The 22,030-nt window shown below is 45.6% G+C and overlaps 1 protein-coding gene across 1 annotated transcript in view; it reads right to left on the minus strand.

Annotated features, from left to right (window-relative positions):
* FUBP3 (far upstream element binding protein 3) overlaps nucleotides 1-22,030 on the minus strand; it is a 1,726,332-nt gene that overhangs the window by 1,359,288 nt on the left and 345,014 nt on the right. The gene's annotated exons all lie outside the window — the stretch shown is intronic.

Genomic DNA, 22,030 nt, shown 5'->3' on the forward strand with positions numbered 1-22,030 from the left:
TCTGCTCCTTCTCCTGAAACTGAAAAAAAAAACCTCTCTCCTCCCTTCCTTTTTTTTTTTTTTTTTTTTTTTTTTTTTTTTTTTTTATTTCTCCAAGTCTTTTGGGTTACAATGAAATACCATGAGGGGACTGGATCCCATTCTAAGTCAAAGTATGACAAATGTTCATGAAATTAGTATTGTTTCAATCTTTGATGTCAGCCAGAAGTGCTCTTCCCAGCACCCGCAACATGCCCAGTAATAATGACTTCTGCAATTCAAACGGAGTTACATGCATTGGTAACGCATCTAAATACGACTGGAGATTTTTTATATTACCTGTTGCTCCTACTAATATTGGAACTGTCTGGGTATCTTTCTTCCACATTGCTCTCATTTCCGTCTGCAAATCCTAATATTTTATGAGTTTATGTCTCTCTCTATGCAAGACACTGTAGTCAATGGGTGTAGCAATTTCAATGATCAGTGCTACTTCTCTTTTTTTTCATGGACCACTACATCTGTTTTTCTCACATCTGTCTTTTGAACTGTTGGTAATGGATGATCCCATGTGATGTAGACTTCCCTTCCTATGATGCATTATGGCTTATGTTTCCAGTGTTTTTCAGCCACATCAATATCGTAATGTTTCCACAGTGCCATAACCTTGCCACATTATTATGCCTTTCAGTATACAGTCCTTCTGCCATTAGTAACGTCACAACCAGCAACAAGGTGTGCGACCATTTCATATTCTATTTTACAAAACCTACATTTGCCCATTTCTCTCACATGTTCAATGCACTTGCTAAACCAACGTGTACGTAGCCCTCTATCTGCTGTCACTAATACTAATCTTTCATCTTTTGATTTAATTTGCCTCTCCTTAACCATTCCAGAGTTCGATCCTGATCAACAAGAGGTTCCTCCAGGAGTTTTCTATACTTGCAATTATATTTATGCATTCTCCACACTACTTGCCTTCTCATCTGATCTTATATTTTTCTTTTTTTTTTTGGCACATTCAGATGCTGCTTGATTTTTATCTACTTTTGGTTTGATTTGTATTCCTGCTTGATGCCAATATGCTTCTGCTACACTAAGCAGGAAAGTCAATTTACTTTTTATTCTCCTCACTTTCACTATGTTTGGGTCTTGTGAGGTCAGCAGACACGTGTGCAGTCCCACGATTGCAGACCTATACATGTAACCAATTTCAAGGAGGCCCATACCTCCTTCGGAAAGTACAGTTGTGTAGACTTGCAATAAATGTAGATGTTCAAGAGTATTCACTGTTGCAGTCATCACACTTGGGTTATCTGCCTGCAGGTAGTCCTCAGTCGACCCGAACACCAGAGTCTTGGGATTTCTGCATTGGATGCTGTCGCCTCTTCCATGACGTCAGGTTGTCAGGGGTATAAAAAAGGCAGCCGGACGCCATTACACCAGTTTTTCGTGCCCCAGATGTCAGCAGCCCCCACAATAGGAAGCTATTACATGGTGTGGAACACCTCCAGTAAAAAGTAAATACCCCTGCCATAAAAGATGCACATAAAGTGGATAGGTTGAAAGGACAGAGAAAGCCAGGTGGCTGAAGGGAGGGAAACCAGGACTGCAACAGTGAATACACTCGAACATCTACATTTATGGCAAGTGTACACAACTGTACTATGCTCTTCGTGTTTCACTGTTGCAGTTATCACACTCGGGTTGATTCCCAAAGCTGAGGAAGGGTGGAGGCAGTCAAGAAGTGTTACGGCTGGCTAGCAGGCCTTGCAAGACTGCTGTAGCAAATCCAGCTCAAGACCCGCGGTGGTGGTGCTGCGGTAGCGTAGTCACCTCACAGTAAGCCACTGTCTGGTTCGATTCTCAGCTAGAGCGTCTTCTACGTGGACACATGACTGAATGGGCGTACCTTCGTTGAAGATTATGAGTCAGGGGTGGTAACTCAGCACGTAAAAATCAACTACCAATCATTAGCAGACCGGAGTTCCGCTGTGGCGACCCCTAACCGGGAAAAGCCGAAAGACGCAACAGGTAAGTGGCAATGCTTGGTGAAGGTGTGTACAGAACTCCAGGTTGCAGCTTCTAGGATGTCCCTGTTAGGGGACTCTCCTGAGAAATGCTGTAGAGGTTGAAGTAGCTCTAGAGGAATAAGTCCTGATCCCCAGAGGGGAAGGATTTCCATGGTGCTTGTAGCAGAAATGGGTGCAGTGCAGAAGAGGGTTGGGAGGGTGGTGTAATGGTTAAAGTGTTTGCCTTACAAACACAAGGTGCACGGTTTGAGTCTCACAAGGGATAATTGGCTAGGCTTAAAATGGTTCGCAAGGGCAGTTAGCTTAGTATTAATCTATGAACCTATGAACCTTTCCATTTGGAAATGGTTTGCTTCGAAATGGCCTTGCCCTCTCCCCCTGTAGCAAAGCTGACTAGCAGCTGGTCACATTTTCTGAAAGGCTTACTCTTGTCAAGGTAGAACCTGAGCTGTCTTGTGCACGTCTAAAGAGTGCAGGATCCTTTCCCCTTTATTCTGAGGATTAGGGAAAAAGGTTGGCAAGTGGAAGGATTGGTTTAAAGCCACACTGGATACCACTTGGGCATAAAGGAAGGGTTAGTCCTGAGGGAAACGCTGTCAGAATGGAAAATAATGAAAGGCTCCACCGCCACTAGTGCCTGTAGCTCAGAAACTCTTCTTGCTGAAGTAATAGCTAGAAGTAAAGCTGCTTTCCAAGAGAGGAATTTTAACTCTGCTGAAAAGGGGGAAGTGTGAGCTTCTCCAGTACAAAGTTGAGGTCCCAGGCCGGGGTTGGAGCTCTTCTAGGGGGCCTTAAATTGTTAGCTTCTCTCAGGAACTGTTTGCTGAGAGGGTGAAAAAGAGAGGGGGGCTCAGTATTAAAATGAGGTGAGATGACAGAGGCATGAATCTTAACGGATGTCAAGGATGGGCCTCTGTGGAGCAGCTCTGCTAGGTAATCAAGGATTTGAGAAAAGGTGGGCACAGCTATGTCCTTTCCATTAAAATTGACTCCAACAACAATCTCTTTTCCACTTTTCAGCATAGTATTTCCTAGTACTAGGCCTTCTGGCATCAGGGATGATGTCCAGCACCTGTTTGCTGAGGGATGCTGGTGGTGTATTCAGGGGATAAGCCAGGCTGCAAGGTTTAGGGTTTGCAGCTGTGGATGCAAAATCTGTCCCTCCTGATGAGACAGCAGGGAAGGTGTCTGATTTAGGTGCCAGGGTGGCACTTCTGTCAGATTATGAGGAGTGGATACCAGTACTGGAATGGCCAGTCTGGGGCAATAAGGACTGCCCTTGGCCTGTCCTGTTTGATCTTGAGTAGTACTTTTGAGAGTAGGGGCAGAGGAGGAAAGGCATAAAGTAAGAGGTTTTCCCATGTAAAGGATAGGACGTCCACCTTCCAGGCTCTGCTGTGAGGGTTCCTGGTGCAAAATGTGCTCAATTTGTGGTTTTGGAGGGAGGGAAAAAGGTCCACCTCCGGTGTTCTCCACCTCTGGGTTAGAAGTTTGAATGAGTTGGGTTCCATTTTCCACTCGTGAGGGTCCAGTAGATTTCTGCTCAAGTCTGCCAGTGAATTTTGCTTACTGGCAGGAATTGAGCTTGTAGGTGGACTTGATTGTTCAAGGCTGTGTTCCACAGAGCCATGGCTAACCTGCACAGTGGGTAAGAATCAGTTCCGCCCTGCTTGTTTATGTACCACTGTGTTGTCTCTGTCTTTATCAAGAGCTGTCCTGGAAGGATAAGGTATATGAAGGCTGTCAGAGCATTCTGTACAGCTAGCATCTCTTTTTCACTGATATGCAGGGGAATTAGTTCTGGGCTCCATTTGTCTTGAAGGCATTTGGCTGCCATGTGAGCCCCCATGCACAATCTGATGCATCTGTTGTCAGGGATTGGGAGGTAAGGAGTTGAGTGAAAGGGAGTCTCTTGTTGTGGTTGCATGCTTCTACCCACCAAAGGAACTCTGCCCTTAGACAAGGTATGATAGGAATCAGTATTTCAAGGTCCTGAGAATGTTGACACCAGAGACTTTTTAAGTACCATTGAAGTTTCCTCATATGCAGTCTTGCATATGGAATTAGCAGAATGCATGAGGCCATGAACTCTAGGGTTTTCAATATTTTCCTTGCAGATAGCTGGGTTGTGGTGGCCATTAGTTTAAAATAGTTTGTCAAATGGACCTGCTTTTCTGGAGTGAGGAATGCCATCTGGGAAGTTGTGTTCAATCTTGCTTCCAGGAATACAATTTGTTGGCTGGGCACCAGTTGTGATTTCTTTTCACTGATAGGTGTATCCCAGTGAAGTTAGAAGACTTTTTACAAATGCCAGGTGCTGAAGTAGCAATTCCTGACTGTCCACCTAAATCAGGTAATCGTTCAAGTATGGGTAGACTTGAATATCTCTCTGCCTGCAGTATGCAATGGCTGGAGCTAGGCATTTTGTGAATACTCTGGGCGCAGCAGATAAGCCAAAGGGAAGTGCAGAGAAAGTACAGTTGTGTACACTTACCATAAATGTACATGTTCGAGTGTATTCACTGTTGCAGTCATTACCATTTGGGTTATTTGCTTGCACTAGCCCTCAGTCGGCCTGATTAACAAAGTCTTGGGTCCTACGTCAGTTGCTGTCTCTTCTTCTGTGACGTCAGGTCGTCAGGGGTATAAAACATGTAGCCGATGTTATTACATCACTTTTTCTTGCCCCAGATGTTAGGTGCCGCCCTAATGAGAAGCAATTAAATCTATAAATATACAAGGTTATACCTTAAACAAAAAAAGCAAATACACCAAAAAACTTTTACTCATTGAGAAGGAGAGAGGAGGTATACCAAAAAAAAAAAAAAACAGGAATGGAGGGAGGGTAACCGGGACTCCAACAGTGAATAAACTCTAACATCAACATTTATGGTAAGTGTACACAAGTGTACTATGTTCTTAGTGTTTCACTGTTGCCGTCATTAAATTTGGGTAGATTCCCAAACTTAAGGATGGGAGGAGGAATTTAGATAGCATTAGGACCAGCTATAAAGACCTGCAAAACTGCAGTGGCAAAGCCAACTCTGGATTTAGAGAAAACTGGCAAATGGTAATGCTTGGTTACATTATGTACAGAACTCCAGGTAGCAGCTTCTAGGATGTCCCTGGTAAGTACGCCTCTGAGAAAGGCTGTAGAGGTAGATGCAGTCCTGGTTGAGTGGGGTCTGATCCCCTGTGGGATAGGTTTTCCATGGTGCTTATAGCAGAAATGAATGCAATGGCCTATCCATTTGGAAAGGTTTTGCTTTGAAATAGCCTTCCCCCTCTGTCCCTGCAGCAACTGCCGCCAGCAGTTGTTCAGATTTCCTTTGAGGTTTAGTCCTGTCCAAGTAGAATCTAAGTTGTCTGTGCACATTTAAGGAGTGCAGTATCCGTTGCCCTCTGTTCTGTGGATTAGGAAAGAAGGTTGGCAAATCAATGGACTGATTACAGGCCACACTGGATACCACCTTTGGCATGAAAGAGATTGGTCCGGAGGGACACCCTGTCTGCATGAAAGATGATGAAAAGCTCCACTGCCATAAGGGCCTGTAATTCAGATACCCTTCTTGCCGAAGTGATAGCTAAAAGGGAAGCTGTTTTCCAAGAAAGGACTTTTAATTCTGCAGTAGCAGCTGGAAGGAGCAAGGTTGAGTTTCTCCAATACAAAGTTAAGGTCCCAGGCTAGAGTTGGAGCTCTCCTGGGTGGTCGTAAATTTTTGGCCCCTCTGAAAAAAGTACAGTTTTGTACCTACCATAAATGTAGATGTTCGAGTGTTCACCCTGCTGCAGTCATCACACTTGGACTACCCTGCCAACAGACGGTCCCACAGTCGAAATAAAACAATACCTCTAGGCACAAGCAAATACACCACAGAGGTTGAACAGGATAGTGTGGTATAGATAAGTTCAGCTAGTTCAGAGGGGATGGAGGGAGGGTAACCTCGACTGCAGCAGGGTGAACACTCGAACATCTACATTTATGGTAGGTACAAAACTGTACTATGTTCATCATGTTACCCCCTGCTGCAGTCATCACACTTGGGTTGAATCCCAAAGCTAAGGATGGGAAGTGGAGTTAAACAGGGTTAGAAGGAGCTAGTAGGCCCTGCAAAACTGCAATGGCAAAACCAGCTCTAGTCTTAGAATATAGAGGTAAGTGATAGTGTTTGGTGAAGGTGTGCACTGAACTCCAAGTTGCAGCTTCCAGAATATCCTTGGTTGGCACTCCCCTGAGAAAGGCTGCTGATGTAGCTGTAGCCTGGTGGAGTGGGACCTAATGTTAGCAGGTACCGGTTTCCCATGATGCGTGTAGCAGAAACGTATGCAATGCCCTATCCATTTAGAAATGGTCTGTTTTGAGATAGCTTTTCCTTGTGATCCTGTAGCATAGGCTACAAAGAGCTGGTCAGAATTTCTGAAAGCCTTAGTTTTATCCAAGTAGTAACGTAATTGCCTGTGAATGTCCAAAGAGTGCAGGAGTCTTTCTCCTTTGTTCTGGGGATTTGGGAAAAAGGTGGGCAAATGAATGGATTGGTTTAGGGCCACACTGGATACCACCTTTGGCATGAAGGAAGGGTTAGTTCGTAGAGAGACTCTGTCTTGATGAACAATGAGGAAAGGCTCCACTGCCATTAGTGCCTGTAGCTCTGAGACTCTTCTAGATGAGGTTATTGCAAGTAGTAGGGCAGTTTTCCATGAAAGAAATTTTAAATTAGCTGAAAAAGCTGGTTCAAAGGGCAGCAGTGTAAGCTTTTCCAGAACAAAGTTGAGATCCCAAGTAGGTGTTGGTGGTCTCCTTGGCGGTCCTATGTTCTTAGCCCCTCTGAGGTACTGTCTTAGGAGTGGATGTGAGAATAAAGGAGGATCCGTGTTGTAACGAGCTGAAATTGCTGAGGCGTGGATCTTAATAGATGAAAAGGAAAGACCTTTGTGCAACATCTCAGTTAAATATTGTAGAATCTGAGGAATGTTTGGATCAAGGGGACTTTGGCCTTTAGCCTGGTTCCAGGTGCAAAATCTTCTCCATTTGTCTGAATAGGTTTTCCTGGTGCGGGGTCTCCTGAATGACATCCATAACTGCTTTGGATAGAGGTGTTGGCTGGTTGTTTAGGTAATTTGCCATGCATCCAGGTTTAAAATCTTGAGCTGGCTGTGTAGAATCTGATTGTCTCGCTGGGTGAGCAGGTGAGGAATTTGTGGTAAAATCCATGGTGGGCCATTGGCCATGTTCCTTAAAATTGGATACCAATGCTAGCGTGGCCAGTCTGGTGCAATGAGTATCATTTGTGGCCTCTGTAATCTGACTTTCAGCAGTACCTTTGCTAGAAGAGGCAGTGGAGGAAAGACATACACTGTTAATGTTTTCCAAATGAATGAGAGGGCGTCCCACTTTCCAAGCTTGGGGATGGAATGTTCTTGTGCAAAATTTTTTGAAGTTGGTAGTTTTGGGGGCTTGCAAACAGATCTATGTCTGGGCGTCCCCATTTTTGAGCTATCATTGCAAATACTTGTGGATCTAGTTTCCACTCGTGTGGATCCATGATGTTTCTGCTTAGGTCGTCTGCCAATGTGGTTTTCTTTCCTGGCAGGAATTGTGCTTGTAATTGAACCTGTTAAGACAGTGCAGTGTTCCACAAGGTCATTGCTTGCCTGCACAGAGGATAGGAATGTGTGCCCCCTTGCTTGTTTATGTACCACATTACTGTGGTATTGTCCGTCTTTATTATTAGTTGTCCTGGGTGTAAGAGGATCTTGAAAGCTGTTAGGGCATTCTGTACTGCTAGCATTTCTTTTTGATTGATATGCAGATGCCTCTGATCTGTAGTCCATTTGCCCTGAATGCACTGTCCTGCCATGTGTGCTCCCCAAGCATAGTCCGATGCATCTGTTGTCATAGTTTGCCTGGCTGTGGGCAAGATGAAAGGCTGACCCTTGTTGAGGTGACATGCCTGTGCCCACCATACAAACTCCTGTTGAAGGCAGGGAATGAGTGGTATCATTGTTTCCAAGCTGTGGCTGTGCTGAGTCCATACGCGTTTCAGGTACCATCGTAATTTCCTCATATGCAGTTTTGCAAATGGTATTAGTAGTATGCAAGATGCCATGAATCCCAAGGCCTCCAGAATTTTGCTTGCAGGGAGTTGGGTCTTTGTTGCCATTATTTTGAAATATTGAGTCAGCTGTTTCTTGTCTGGCGTGAGATAAGCCATCTGGGTGGTTGTATTCAAGCTGGCACCCAGGAATATTATGTTTTGTGAGGGCGCTAGTTTTGATTTCTTTTCGTTTACTGTGTACCCAAGGCAACTTAGAAGGTGTTTGACAAATGCCAGATGCTTTAAAAGAATGTCCTTGCTTTCTGCTTGAATAAGGCAGTTGTCCAGGTATGGGTATATTTGAATTCCTCTGTCTGCAGTATGCAATTACTGGTGCCAGGCATCTTGTGAAGATCCTGGGCGCAGTAGATAAGCCAAAGTGCAGTGCAAAGAATTGATAATGTGTTGAACCTGCAATGAAGTGGAGGTATCTTCTGCAATTTTGTCTGATAGGGACATGCAGGTATGCTTCCTTGAGGTCCAACGTTACTAGCCAAGCATTCTTGCCCAGCATGGGAAGAAGCTGTTGTAGTGTTAGCATCTTGAATTTTGGTACTTGCAGATAGGTGTTCAGAATTGAAAGATCCAGAATGTGTCTCCATGCTTTGTCCTTTCTTGGGACTAGAAAGAGTCTTGAGTAAAATCCTTGTCCTTGCTCCTGTGTAGGTAACTGTTCAATGGCTCTCATGTCCATGAGAGCTGTAATTTGTTTTTGTGCCTCTGCTCATTGATTTGGTGATTTGGCATTCCTTTTATCCTTGGTAAGGTATGAAAGTGGAATCTGTATCCTTGAGAAACAACATCTAGAACCCATTTGTCTTTTGTGATGATGTGGCAGTTGTCTGCAAAAAATGCTAATTTTCCTCCCAAGGGAGCTGCCAAGAGAGATTTGCTTGGTAGTTTGAGGATTGAGTCATTGTGGTTGTCTTCTGCTAGCCTGGGGCCTGTCTTCTCCTCCTTTCTGGGTAGCAGTACCCCATTGACGAGGTTTGTAAGGGCCTTGTGACTGACCTCTGCCCCTTGGGCATCTGCATTTGCCTCTCTGTGATCTGTCAGAAGTTGGAAAGGACCAGTTTTTCATTGGCCAATTTCTGCTGAAACGAGGGGGTTGTACCTGCAAAAAATCCTTGACCGTCTGCATAGACTTTGACTTATCCTCCATTTTCTTTAAAACCTCTTGTGCTTTGACACCAAATAATACATCCTGCTGTAAAGGTGCATCCAATAATTTTGCTTTAACGTGATCAGGAAGGGTTTGTTCTTTTAACCAAGCATGTCTACGTATGACAGAGCCAGTAACAGCTGCTCTACAGGAAGCTTCCAATGAATCAAGTCCACATTGTAAAGTATGTTTGCCCACCTATTAAGCTGCATGCAACAGATCCTGCATTTCCTTGAATTCAGACTGTTCAGTATGTGTGCTCATTTTTTGTTTTAATTGAGACATTAGAAATTGCTCATATTTCAGCATGTGAAACTGACAATTTAATGCTCTCCTAGCCAGAGCTGCTGAGGTGTATATTTTCATTCCCCATCTATCTAGGGCTCTGGAATCTCTTTCAGAGGGCACAGTATTTTTAGCCATGGAAGCTTTAGCTCCCTTAGGACCCTGGGAAATTGTTTTTGGGTCAGCCACAGGGCTTTTATAAAGGAATTTGTGTGAGTCAGGTACTCTGTAGTATCTGTCTGGTTTGGCTGGAGCAGGAGGTAGAGAGTCTGGATTTAAACTAGACTCCAAGTAAACACCATCCACAATATCCAAAACTGGAGGGATAGCAACAGGTCTGTGATGGGGTAGTAAAAGGAACTCTCGGAGCCTTTTCTTAGAATCAGAGTAGTCCTGGCCTTCCCAGTGGAAATGTTCCCTCATGGTATGTAAAGTTTCCCCAAAGGAGTAGTCTTCAGGGGGAGATGCTGAGGGAATAGAGTCTTCAGCATCAGTCTTCATAAGGTGGAAAAGTGTAATCCTGTTCCTCAGAACAATCTGAGGAAACTGAAACCTGGTCAGAGGAAGCATAATCCTCCTCTTCTCTTGGTCTTTTATCAGGAGGGGGATGGGAACCCCTGATTAGGGTAATCAAATCTTCAGCCATCTTAAGCATCTGTTTCTTACGCATGGGGCCTTGAACTGTAGACTGATGTACAGTCTTCTTTGGATTTACAGGAGTTTTAAGCTTAGCATAAGATTTAATGGTGAGTGTAGTCGGTCTGAAGACACCTTCTGCAACCGAAGGTGTTTCCACTGCACCGGGGTCTACTTCTGCTCCAGTGTCGGAAGGGCCTAATGAAGATGGCTGCGTCGGCCTAGTAGACTCTGCTTAAGCATCCACAGCTGTCTGGGGTTCCAGTTCTGCGGTCGTCAGGGGCTGCCATAGGCACCTCACTGAAAACCGGAGAACCGGCGACAGGTGCAGCAGAGGCCTCGGAGTCTGGCTTGTTCCTAGGCTGCCTGTCCTTATCCTTGTGTTTTTTATGCATGCCAGTCGTCGGCTGCTCCGACGGCATGATATAATTAAATTTCCTACCAAAGTAATGTCGTGCGAAGTCAAAACGGCGTTTGATAGTTCGTTTATTAAACCTAGCACAAAACTAACAACCTGTGACGTCGTGGTCTGGGCCTAGGCAAGGAATACAATAGGAATGGAAGTCCTTATGAGGTATTTGCTTCCCACAAGAAATGCAATTGTTAACTTTTTCCGACATCGGACTGAGGCAAGAAAAGGTTCCCCAACGGGGTACTTAGCTTTATTGAAGACTTCGGACTGAAATTCAAATCGAAAATCTCAGGTGTCGGCTGACCGGCACTTATGAACTGCTTCTGCTTCGGGCACCGAGCGGCAAGAAAGACTGAAGAAAATGGCGCCGGGTGCCTCTTATATACCCCTGGCGCTCTGACGTCAGGGAAGAAGCGACAGCAACGACGCCGGAGCAAGACTATGGAACTCAGGCCGACTGCGGGACCGCCTGACTGCAGGATAACCCAAGTGTGATGACTGCAGCAGGGTAACATGATGAACATCTGCTTGAGCAGTGGATGAGAGAAGAGGGGAGGTTCTGTGTTACAATGAGCTGAAATGGCTGAGGCGTGAATTTTTATTGAGGAAAAGGCCAGGCCCTTGTGAAGCATCTCAGTTAAGTATTGTAAAGTTTGAGGTAAATTGGGCACTGCTGTGCTCCTCCCTTGAGACCGTTTCCAGGCACAGAATCTTTTCCATTTTTCACCATAAGATTTTCTAGAACTAGGCCCGCCTTGCCTCTAAAACGACATCTATCACTGGTTTACTGAAGGATGGTAAAATAGAGCTTAGGTAATTAGGCAGGCTGCTAGGTTCAGTATTTGAAGCTGAGGGTGTGGAATCTGGTTCTCCTGCCGAGACAGCAGGGTAGGAGTCTGAGGGAGGTGCCATGGGGCAAACCACGACACACTGCGCAGGAGGGGGTACCAGTGTTGGTATGGCCAGTCTGGTGCAACGAAAATCATCCTTGGTTTGGCTTCTTTGATCTTTAGAAGTACTTTGTAGAGCAGAGGAAGAGGAGGGAAGCCACAAACAGATAGGTTTTTCCAGCTGAAGGACAGAGCATCCACCTTCCAAGCTTGTCTGTGGGGAGTCTTGGAACAAAATTTTTCCAATTGATAGTTCTGGGGGGAGGCAAACAGGTCTATATCTGGGCTCCCTCATTTGCTTGTCAATATGTTGAAAATCCTTTGTTCCAGTTTCCAGTCGTGTGGGTCCATGAGGTTTTTGCTTAGTCCGTCTGCCAGTGTATTTAGTTTTCCTGGCAAGATTTGATCTTGTAGATGGACTTGGTAGCTCAAGGCTGTGTTCCACAATGCCATGACTAGTCTGCAGAGGGGGTAAGAATGTGTACCTCCCGCTGCTTATGTACCACATAACAGTGGTGTTGTCAGTCTTTACCATTAATTCTCCTGGAAGAATGTGGTCCTTGAAGGCTGTCAGAGCATTCTGTACAGCTAAAATTTCTTTATGATTAATGTGAATGTGCATTTGAATTGGGTTCCATTTGCCCTGAATGCACTTCCCTGCCAGGAGCACCCCCCCTATGCACAGTCTGATGCGTCTGTTGTTAGGGTTTGGGCGGCAGGGGTTAGTGTGAATGGTTGTCCCTTGTTTTGGTGGCATACCTCTGCCAACCAAAGGAACTCAAGGCGTAGACAAGGAATGATAGGAATCATTGCCTCTAGGACCTTGAGAATGTTGACACCATAGGCTTTTTAGTTACTACTGTAGTTTCCTCATATGCAGTCTTGCATATGGAATTAGAAGAATGCAGGAGGCCATGAACCCCAAGGCTTGTAGTATTTGCCTTGCAGATAGCAGGGTTTTTGTGGGCACTTGTTTGAAGTAGGTTGTCAAGTGAATTTGTTTCTCTGGCGTGAGGAAAGCCATCTGGGAAGTTGTATTCCAGCTTGCTCCCAGGAATATAATTTGTTGACAGGGTACCAGGTCTGACTTCTTTTTGTTTATGGTGCACCCCAGACAAGTTAGCACCCTTTGTACAAAAGCCGAATGATTCAAAAGTATGTCCTGGTTTCCTGCCTGAGTCAGACAATCGTCCAGGTATTGGTATATTTGAATATTTCTTTGCCGGCACAATGCAATGACTGGAGTTAGGCACTTTGTGAATACCCTGGACGCAGTAGATAAGCCAAAGGGCAGTGCAGAGAAAGCACAGTTGTGTACCTACCATAAATGTAGATGTTCGAGTGTATTCACTCTTGTAGTCATTACAATTGGGTTATCCTGCTGGCAGGCTACCCGCAGTTGGCCTGAACTCCAAAGTCTAGGTTCGGCGTCGGTTGCTGTCACCTCCTCCCTGACGTCAGTGCACCAGGGGTATAAAAGATGCAGCCAATGCCATGTTCTGTTTTTCTTGCCCCAAATGTCAGGTGCCCCTAAAATGGTAGGCTAAATTATGCCAATAAGCATGCGTGCACAAAAAACAACTTTTCCTTCATCTGCAAGCAAATACACCACATAGGTTGTATAGATTAGAGAAGTACAGATAAGTCCCAGCAAAGGAAAAGGGGGATGGTGGGAGGGTAACCTGGACTGCAACAGTGAATACACTCTAACATCTACATTTAATGTAGGTACACAAACTACAGTTTTGTACCTACCGTAAATGTAGATGTTAGAGTGTAAACACTGCTGCAGTCATTACACTTGGATTATCCTGCCGTCAGGCGGTTCCCCAGTCGGCCTGAGTTCCAAAGTCTTGGTCAGGTGTCGGTTGCTGTCAGCTCCTCCCTGAGTGAGTGCAACAGGGGGTATACAAGATGCAGCCGACGCCATTTTCTTCAGTTTTTCTTGCCACAGATGTCAGGTGCCCCAAAATAGGTAGGCAATTCAAATTGCTAATAAAACATACATAAGAAAAGCAAACAACAACTTTCAGTTACCAGCAAATACTCCCCATAGGTAGTAAAGGGTAGAAGGCATAGGTACGTATCAGCAAGTAAGAGGGGAAGGAGGGGGAGTAAACTGGACTGCAGCAGTGTTTACACTCGAATATCTACATTTATGGTAGGTACAAAAAGTAGTTTTGTACCTACCATAAATGTAGATGTTCGAGTGCTAATACACCTGCAGTAATCACAGATGGGTTTTCAGCCGTCAGGCGGTCCCTCGGTCGGCCGAATTCCAAAGTCTTGGTCCAGCACCGGTTGTCGTCGCTTACTCTTCTGATGTCAGGAAGGCCAGAGTATATAAGACACAGCCGACGCCATGTTCTTCAGTCTTTCTTGCCCCAGATGTCAGGTGCCCCCAAAAGGAAGGCAATACATAAATAAGGCTTATCCACATATGCAAGCCATGCAAAGTAATGCAAAGTCAGTGTAAGCAAGCAAATAAAACATAGCAGGATAACCCAGTCAGGAAGTATGAAGAAGTTGTTAGGCCCCATGCCCTAACCAAGTGGGGAAGGAGGGAGGGAAACCTGTACTGCAGTTGTATTAGCACTCGAACATCTACATTTATGGTAGGTACAAAACTGTACTATGTTCATCGTGCATACAGCTGCAGTAATCACAGATGGGTAGAGTCCCAAAGCTATGCATAGGGTGGTAGGTACTATGAGGAACTGGGTTGAGCCAGAATGCCCTGCAAAACAGCCGTGGCAAAGCCTGCTCTAGTTCTGGAATATAGGGGCAGGTGGTAGTGTTTTGTGAAGGTATGTACAGAACTCCAAGTGGCTGCCTCCAAAATATCCTTAGTAGGCACACCTCTGAGGATGGCTGTAGAGGTGGCTGTGGCCCTGGTGGAGTGAGATCTGATACCAGTAGGGACAGATTTTCCATGATAGGAGTAACAAAAACGTATGCAGTGGCCAATCCACTTGGAAATGGCCTGTTTGGTAACTGGTTTCCCTTGAGCCCCTACGGCATAGGACACAAAAAGTTGTTCTGATTTCCTGAAGGACTTTGTTCTGTCCAAGTAGTAACGTAGCTGCCTATGGATATCTAAAGAGTGAAGCAACCTTTCCCCTTTGTTTTGAGGGTTGGGATAAAAGGTAGGTAGGTGTATGGCTTGGTTTAAGGCTATCCTGGATACCACTTTTGGCATAAAAGATGGGTTAGTGTGAAGGGAAACCCTATCCTGATGGAAGATGAGGAAGGGCTGCACCGCCATGAGGGCCTGTAGTTCAGAAACCCTACGAGCTGAAGTGATGGCCAGAAGGAAAGCTGTTTTCCAGGACAAATATTGCAGATCTGTTGAGGCAGCAGGTTCAAAAGGAGGCAATGTTAGCTTTTCTAGTATGTAATTAAGGTCCCAGGCTGGTATTGGTTGCTTCCTTGGAGGTCTTATATTCTTAGCCCCTCTGAGGAACTGTCGTAAGAGTGGGTGAGAGAATAAGGGAGGATCCGTGTTGGATTCTGCAGAAATGGCTGAGGCATGTATTTTAATGGAAGAAAATGAAAGTCCACTGTTCAGCAGTTCGGCTAGGTACTGTAAAACCTGAGGCAAGTTCAATTTTCTAGGGTCCTGTCCTTTTTTCTCATTCCAACAGCAAAACCGCTTCCATTTTGAGGAGTAAGCTTTTCTAGTAGATGGTCTTCTCGCCTCCAAAATGACATCCTGCACCTCCTTGGAGAGTAGGGTCTGTTGTGGTGTTAAGGAAATTTCCATGCAGCGAGGTTGAGTGTTTTCAGCTGACTGTGAAGGGTCTTGTAGTTGTTCTGAGTCAGCAGAAGGGGTATTAGAGGCAGGGACCAGGGAGAAGTATGCGTTAGGCTCCTCAGGAGTGGATACCAGTGTTGCCTTGGCCAATCTGGAGCAATCAGTATCATCCTCGGTTTGTCTGTTCTTGCTTTCAAAAGCACCTTGGACAGAAGAGGCAGAGGTGGAAATGCATAAACTGTCCATGCTGTCCAACTGAAAGAAAGGCGTCCACTTTCCAGGCCTTTGGATGGAAGTTCCTTGAACAAAACTTTTCAATTGATGGTTCCTGTGGGAGGCAAAAGATCTATGTCTGGCCTCCCCACGCTTCGATTATTTCCGTAAACACCTTTGGATGCAACTTCCATTCGTGTGGATCTGTCATATTCCTGCTCAGAGTGTCTGCCAATGTGTTTTCCAGTCCTGGCAAGTACTGTGCTTGAAGTTCGATCTGTGTTTCCAGAGCCAAGTTCCAAAGAGTCATGGCTAGTCTGCACAAGGGGTATGAATGTGTTCCTCCTTGTTTGTTTATGTACCACATAACTGTGGTGTTGTCTGTTCTTATCAGTAATTGACCTGGAAGCAGGAAGACCTTGAAAGCTGTAATTGCATTTATTACTGCTAGCATTTCTTTTTGATTGATGTGAAGGTGCTTTTCCTTGTGGGACCATCTGCCCTGAATGCACCTGTCCTTCATGTGCGCCCCCCAGGCGTAGTCTGAGGCGTCTGTGGTTATGACTTGTTTTGCTTGAGGCTTGCAGAATGGAAGGCCTGTGTTTACTTGACATGCTTGGGCCCACCATAGAAATTCCTTTTGTAAAAATGGAATTATTGGTATAATTGCTTCCAAACTGTGACTGTGTTGAGACCATAGATTTTTTACGTACCACTGAAGTTTCCGCATATGCAACTTTGCACATGGGATTAATAAAATGCAAGATGCCATGAATCCCAGAGCCTGCAGGATTTTCCTTGCAGTAAGCCTGGTACTTTTGCTAGTGTTTTGAAGTACTGAGATAATTGCCCCTGTTTTTCTGGCGTAAGATATGCCATCTGGGTGTTTGTGTCCAAGCTGGCACCCAGGAAGGTTATTTTCTGAGAAGGTGTTAGCCTTGATTTCTCCTTGTTGATGGTGTATCCCAGAGAAAGCAGTAACCGTGTCACATATGCCAGATGTTCCAGTAGTATGTGTTTGCTGTCCGCTTGGATCAGGCAGTCGTCCAGATAAGGGTAAATTTGTATCCCTTGAAGTCTGCAAAAGGCAATCACTGATGCCAGGCACTTTGTGAATACTCTGGGCGCAGTAGATAAGCCAAAGGGCAATGCAGAGAATTGATAATGGATTGAACCTGCAAGAAATCTGAGGTATCTTCTGCAACTTTGTCTGATTGGGACATGCAGGTATGCCTCCTTGAGGTCCAATGTTACCAGCCAAAACTCCTTGCCCAGCATGGGAAGAAGTTGCTGTAATGTAAGCATCTTGAATTCTGGTACGAGCAGAAATGTGTTTAGGATGGATAAGTCCAGAATGGTTCTCCAGTCGGTTCCTTTTCTTGGTACCAGAAAGAGTCTTGAATAAAAACCTTGACCTTGTTGGAGTGTAGGTACCTTTTGTATAGCTCTCATGTTTAGGAGCTTTGAAATTTGCAGTTGTGCCTCTGCCCTTTGATTTTGTGGCAGGTTTGGCATGCCTCTCATTTTTGGAAGAGTGTGAAATTGAAATTTGTAGCCTCTGTTTATAATGTCCAGTATCCATTTGTCTGTTGTGACAATATGCCAATTGCTTGCAAATAATGCTAGTTTCCCTCCCAAAGTTGCTGTCAGCTGAGACTTGCTTGGCATGGAAATGAGGGAGTCATTGTTTCTTCCTGTATTGTTGTGCACTGTCTTCACCACCTGTTGGTGCCGGAGATTGCCATCGTCTGCCTCTATATGATCCTTGTGAGTGTCCTCTGCCCCTTGTGCGTCGGTATCTACCTCTTTGGGGCTTGTCAGTGGCTGGAAAGGACCAGTTTTTTGAAGGCCAATTCCTGCTAAAACGTGGTGGCTGAACCTGTAAGAAAGCTTTGACAGTTTGCATAGATTTGGCTTTTTCTTCCATTTTTTGTAGTATATCCTCAGCATTAGTACCAAAAAGTACATCCTTTTATAAAGGAGCATCAAGAAGTTTAGCTTTCACATGATCAGGCAAATTTTGTTCCCTAAGCCAGGCATGTCTGCGAATGACTGATCCTGTAGCAGCCGCTCTACTGGAGGCCTCTAGGGCATCATAACCACATTGCAAGGTGTGTTTACCCACTTGCTCTGCACTATGCAACATATCCTGTAACTCTTTTAAATCTGGTTGTTCAGGTTGAGACATTTGATATTTGATCATATGAAACTGACAGTTTAAGGCCCTCATGGCTAGGGTGGCCGAGGTATATACCTTCTTACCTCACCTTTCTAAAGATCTAGATTCCCTTTCTGCAGGAAGTGGATTCTTGGCAGTGGAGGCCTTTAATCCCTTAGGGCCTTGTGAAATGGTTTCAGGGTCAGCATTATGGCCTTTGTAGAGAAATTGGTGAGAACTGGGTACTCTGTAATATCTATCAGGCTTTACTGGTGCAGGAGGCAGAGAATCAGGATTAAGACAAGCCTCCGAATAGACATCATCCAGTACCTCCAAAACAGGGGGTATAGCCAGAGGTCTGTGCTGATGTAACCAAAGAAATTCCCTAAGTCTTTTCTTGGAATCTGAAAAGTCTTGGCCTTCCCAATGGAAATGTTCCCTCAAGGTGTGCAAGGTTTCCCCAAAAGAAAAATCCTCAGGGGGGATACAGAAGGAATAGACTGTTCTGCATCCGAATCCTCAAAAGGGAAGTATGAGTGTACCTCTGCATCAGAATGTTCTGATAAAATGGATCCCTGATCAGAAGAGGGGGATTCTTCCTCCACTCTGGGTCTCTTGTCAGGAGGGGCTGAGAACCTCTGATAAGAGTGATTAGATCCTCAGCCATTTTAAGCATGTGTTTCTTAGGCATGTGTCCAGGAGATGGGCCTTGAGCAGCAGGCCTGGTTTGATGCCTGGCTGCTTTGGATTTAGTAAAGGCCTTAATAGAAAAAGAAGATGAAGGCCTAAATACACCATGGGTGGAGGTGGACCTGTCCACATTAGTAGGCTCGGCATAAGCCGGGCTTGGTTGTAGTCTGGGAAAGGGCCGAGGACCCAGCGGTCTCGGTACAAAAGACACCGCCAAAGGAGTGTCGGTAGCCAGGGACTGCAAAGCCGTCTCGCTGCGAACCGGACCACGTGGAGCCTGTTTCGGCGTGGTGTCAGCGGAGACCGCGGGCCTCGTGTCGGTCCTTCTCCTTGCGTTTTTGGATAAACGGTAGTCTGAGTGTCCGGCGACATTTTATAGTCAAAAGCTTTACCAAAATAGTGTTGGGCGAACTCCGCCCGACGCTTAATAGTGCGTTATTGAAAGTAGCACAAAGCGACAGCCGAGACGCGTGGTCTGGGCCCAAACAAGGTATGCAAAGGGAATGGAAATCCTTATGCGGTATTTGCTTCCCACAAGAAATACAATTAACTTTTTCTGACATCGGTCTGAGGCAAGAAAAGTTTCAACGGGTACTTAGCTTTAATGAAGACTTCGGTTCCAAATATTTTCGTAATTCAGGAGCTGGCCGACCGGCACTTGCGAACTGCTACTGCTTCGGGCACCGCGCGGCAAAAAAGACTGAAGAACATGGCGTCGGCTGTGTCTTATATACTCTGGCCTTCCTGACGTCAGAAGAGTAAGCGACGACAACCGGCGCCGGACCAAGACTTTGGAATTCGGCTGACCGAGGGACCGCCTGACGGCTGAAAACCCATCTGTGATTACTGCAGCTGTATGCACGATGAACATCAGGAACTCCCATTTCTTCAGTATGGAAATTAGAAATGGCTGCCGACTAAACTCTGCTGGTAGCTGCTGCAGCTCTGTCAAAAAGTTTGGAAAAAAATTCTAGGACTGCAGTAATAGGAGCTGCAAAAGGTTCTATGTTCTGTCTTGCAGCCCAGCATGAAAATCTTTTCCACTTACTGGAGTACAATTTCCTCGTGGACAGTTTATGGGAAGAGGCGAGAATATGACTCACTGCAAGGGAAAAGGAGAAACACATGGCTAAGTGTGGAATTGCTGTCGACTTTTGGGTTTGGATAGATGGATGGAACTACCCCGAAGCGTGGGTCAAGAGGTCTGGAATTGGATCCAGAATCCAGGGTTTCTTCAGCAGATGGGTTGAAGAAAAGGGAATCAGACTTGTCGAGGCAAGTAAAGAGCAATGAGGATCATAGCGCTTTTCAACGAGGTGGCTTTCTGCACTACTTGGGGAATTTGAGGAAAAGGGGGAAAGAGTGAGTAGTCTTGGGGGGCAATCGTGAACCAGTGCATCCCTTGGCAATTTCCCTGGAGGAGGAATGAGGGCAAAGTAATTGCTGCATTTGGCATTCATGGAAGTGGCAAAAAGGTCGCAGCAAGGCTGGCCCCATTTTTGGAAGATCTCTTCCACAATCTCTGTCTTCAGGGACCACTCGTGAGGAAAGAGAATAGCTCTGCTGAGTTTGTCCACCATCATGTTGGATTTCCCCGGAATGTGCATTGCTATCAGAAAGCGGGGAACTAGAAGAATAGCTGCTGCCATGGTACCCAGAACTTGCAGCACATGTCTGGCCTGAACTTTCTTCTTTGACATCAAAATCTTGATTTGCTGATGATGAAGGGATTGTATTCTGTCTGGAGTAAGTTTTGCAGTCATATTTACTGAATCCAATTCTGTGCCTAAGAAGGTAATATGCTGAGATGGCGACAAGGCAGATTTTTTTAAAGTTTACTGTGATGCCTAATCTGGCGCAAAGTGACATTGTTTCATCTCTCATTCGCAGTAGTAGATGCTTAGTGGTGGCGGTGAGGGGCCAGTTGTCTAGGTATGGAAACACACGGAACCCCTGACGTCTCAAGTGATCCATGACCACTGCCATGCATTTGGTGAACACTCTGGGGGGCTGTAGTGAGGCCAAAGGGCAGGGCTCGAAATTGGCAATGATTGGCTCTCAGCCGAAAGTGCAAGTGTCTCCTGGATCGTGTGTCTATCTTTATATGGTAGTACGCATCCCGGAGATCTACTGAGCACATCCAATCGTCTTTCCCGATAAATGGGAATACTGACTGTAGTTACCATCGTGAACTTTGACTTCTTCACTGCTTTGCTTAGCTTGCTGAGATCTAGAATGGATCTCCAGTCTCCTGTCTTTTTTGGAACTAAAAAGAATCTTGAGTAAGTTCCGGATCCCATTTGGTCTGCGGGAACCTCTTGGATGGCTCTCTTTTCTAGCAATTAGAGTATCTCATAGGTTCATAGGTTGGTACTAGGCTATCTGCCCTAGGGCCTATACAAGCCTAGCCATAACAATTTCCTGGCTATTTCTTCCCACAGTGTTTACTTCCCTGGACCCCTGTCTAGCAGGGAGACTGACGTAATCCCGGGGGTGAATTTCTCTCTTGTGTTGCATAATCTTTTTGACCGGGTGGAACGTCTGGCAAGGACTGGTTCACAGGACGGGGGATGGAAAATGGTATGCAATAGCCTCTGGATATAATTGTTTGTACCCATTTGTCTTGGGAAATTTCTTACCAGGCGTTTGGGTACAGTGACAATCTACCGCCGACTGCCTCCAGAGAAGAGCAGGCAGGCCTCTTTTCATGAGCGCTGGAAGGGGCTGTCAGAGAACGTATCTCTGTCACCCTGTTTCTGCAGACCACCATCTGCCACGAGGTCGTCTGCCATTATAACTTCCCCCTCTGCCCCAGGGGGAAGAGTCACCACATGCATCAGAGAAACCTTTTTGGGACTTGCGGAACCACATCTTTCTGCCCTTTTGATCTTTGGGTTAAGGTCTACATGGGGTAGAAAAATGGACTCCAACGGCAGATAAGGTTTTCCCTTCCTGCTCACACTTGGTCAAAGTATCTTTCACCTTTGGTCCAAAAGGGGATGAACCATCAAAGGGGGCATTGGTGAAGGAAGACTTGAAGGGTTCGGCAAAATTGCAAAGGCGCATCCAGGAATGTCTCCTCAGGGAAATTCCTGTTGCAGCTGCGCTACTCGCTCCATCAGCCACATATGAAATCAGTCTCATGGAGGAGTTTACAATAGAATTGAGGGTAGAGAGCTGTGAGGATACTTTGCGGACCCCGAAGCTACGGTACCCTAAAGGTATCCAAGTTCTTTGAGGAGATCCCTTTGAAGTCTCGTAAAATGTGTAAGGTAATTCAGTGACTCTAGGATGAAGGCCATTGAAGAAAAGGCACATTTTCCATATCTGTCCATAGTCCTAGATTCTTTGTTAACAGGAGGAACAGATGAGGAGGTCTCAGACAGCTCCTTCTCGGTGGCTGCCGCCGCTACCACCTTCACATTTACAGGGACACCCTTAATCAAAAATTCCTTCTCTGAGGGCGCAGTAATAAATTTGTTAGGCCTCCTCAGAACAGGCTCCACTGTATCAGGCAATGTCCAGGCCTTAAGAAATATGACGCCTAAAAGTTAGTCATATGGGGGAGTCACCCAGAAGGTGGAAGGGCGAGACCCAAAAGCCTCCAGGTATACCGATTTGTCCTCTGAAGGGTTGGTGGGCTTCCTGCCACCCCTCTGTTTCAGGATCTCAAGGATGTCCACAAAGGAGACATCCTCAAAGGGAGACCAAGGGGACCCT

This window comes from Protopterus annectens, chromosome 16.part0 (assembly GCF_019279795.1).
Source record: "Protopterus annectens isolate FY-2018-M chromosome 16.part0, PAN1.0, whole genome shotgun sequence".
Lineage (NCBI taxonomy): Eukaryota > Metazoa > Chordata > Ceratodontiformes > Protopteridae > Protopterus > Protopterus annectens.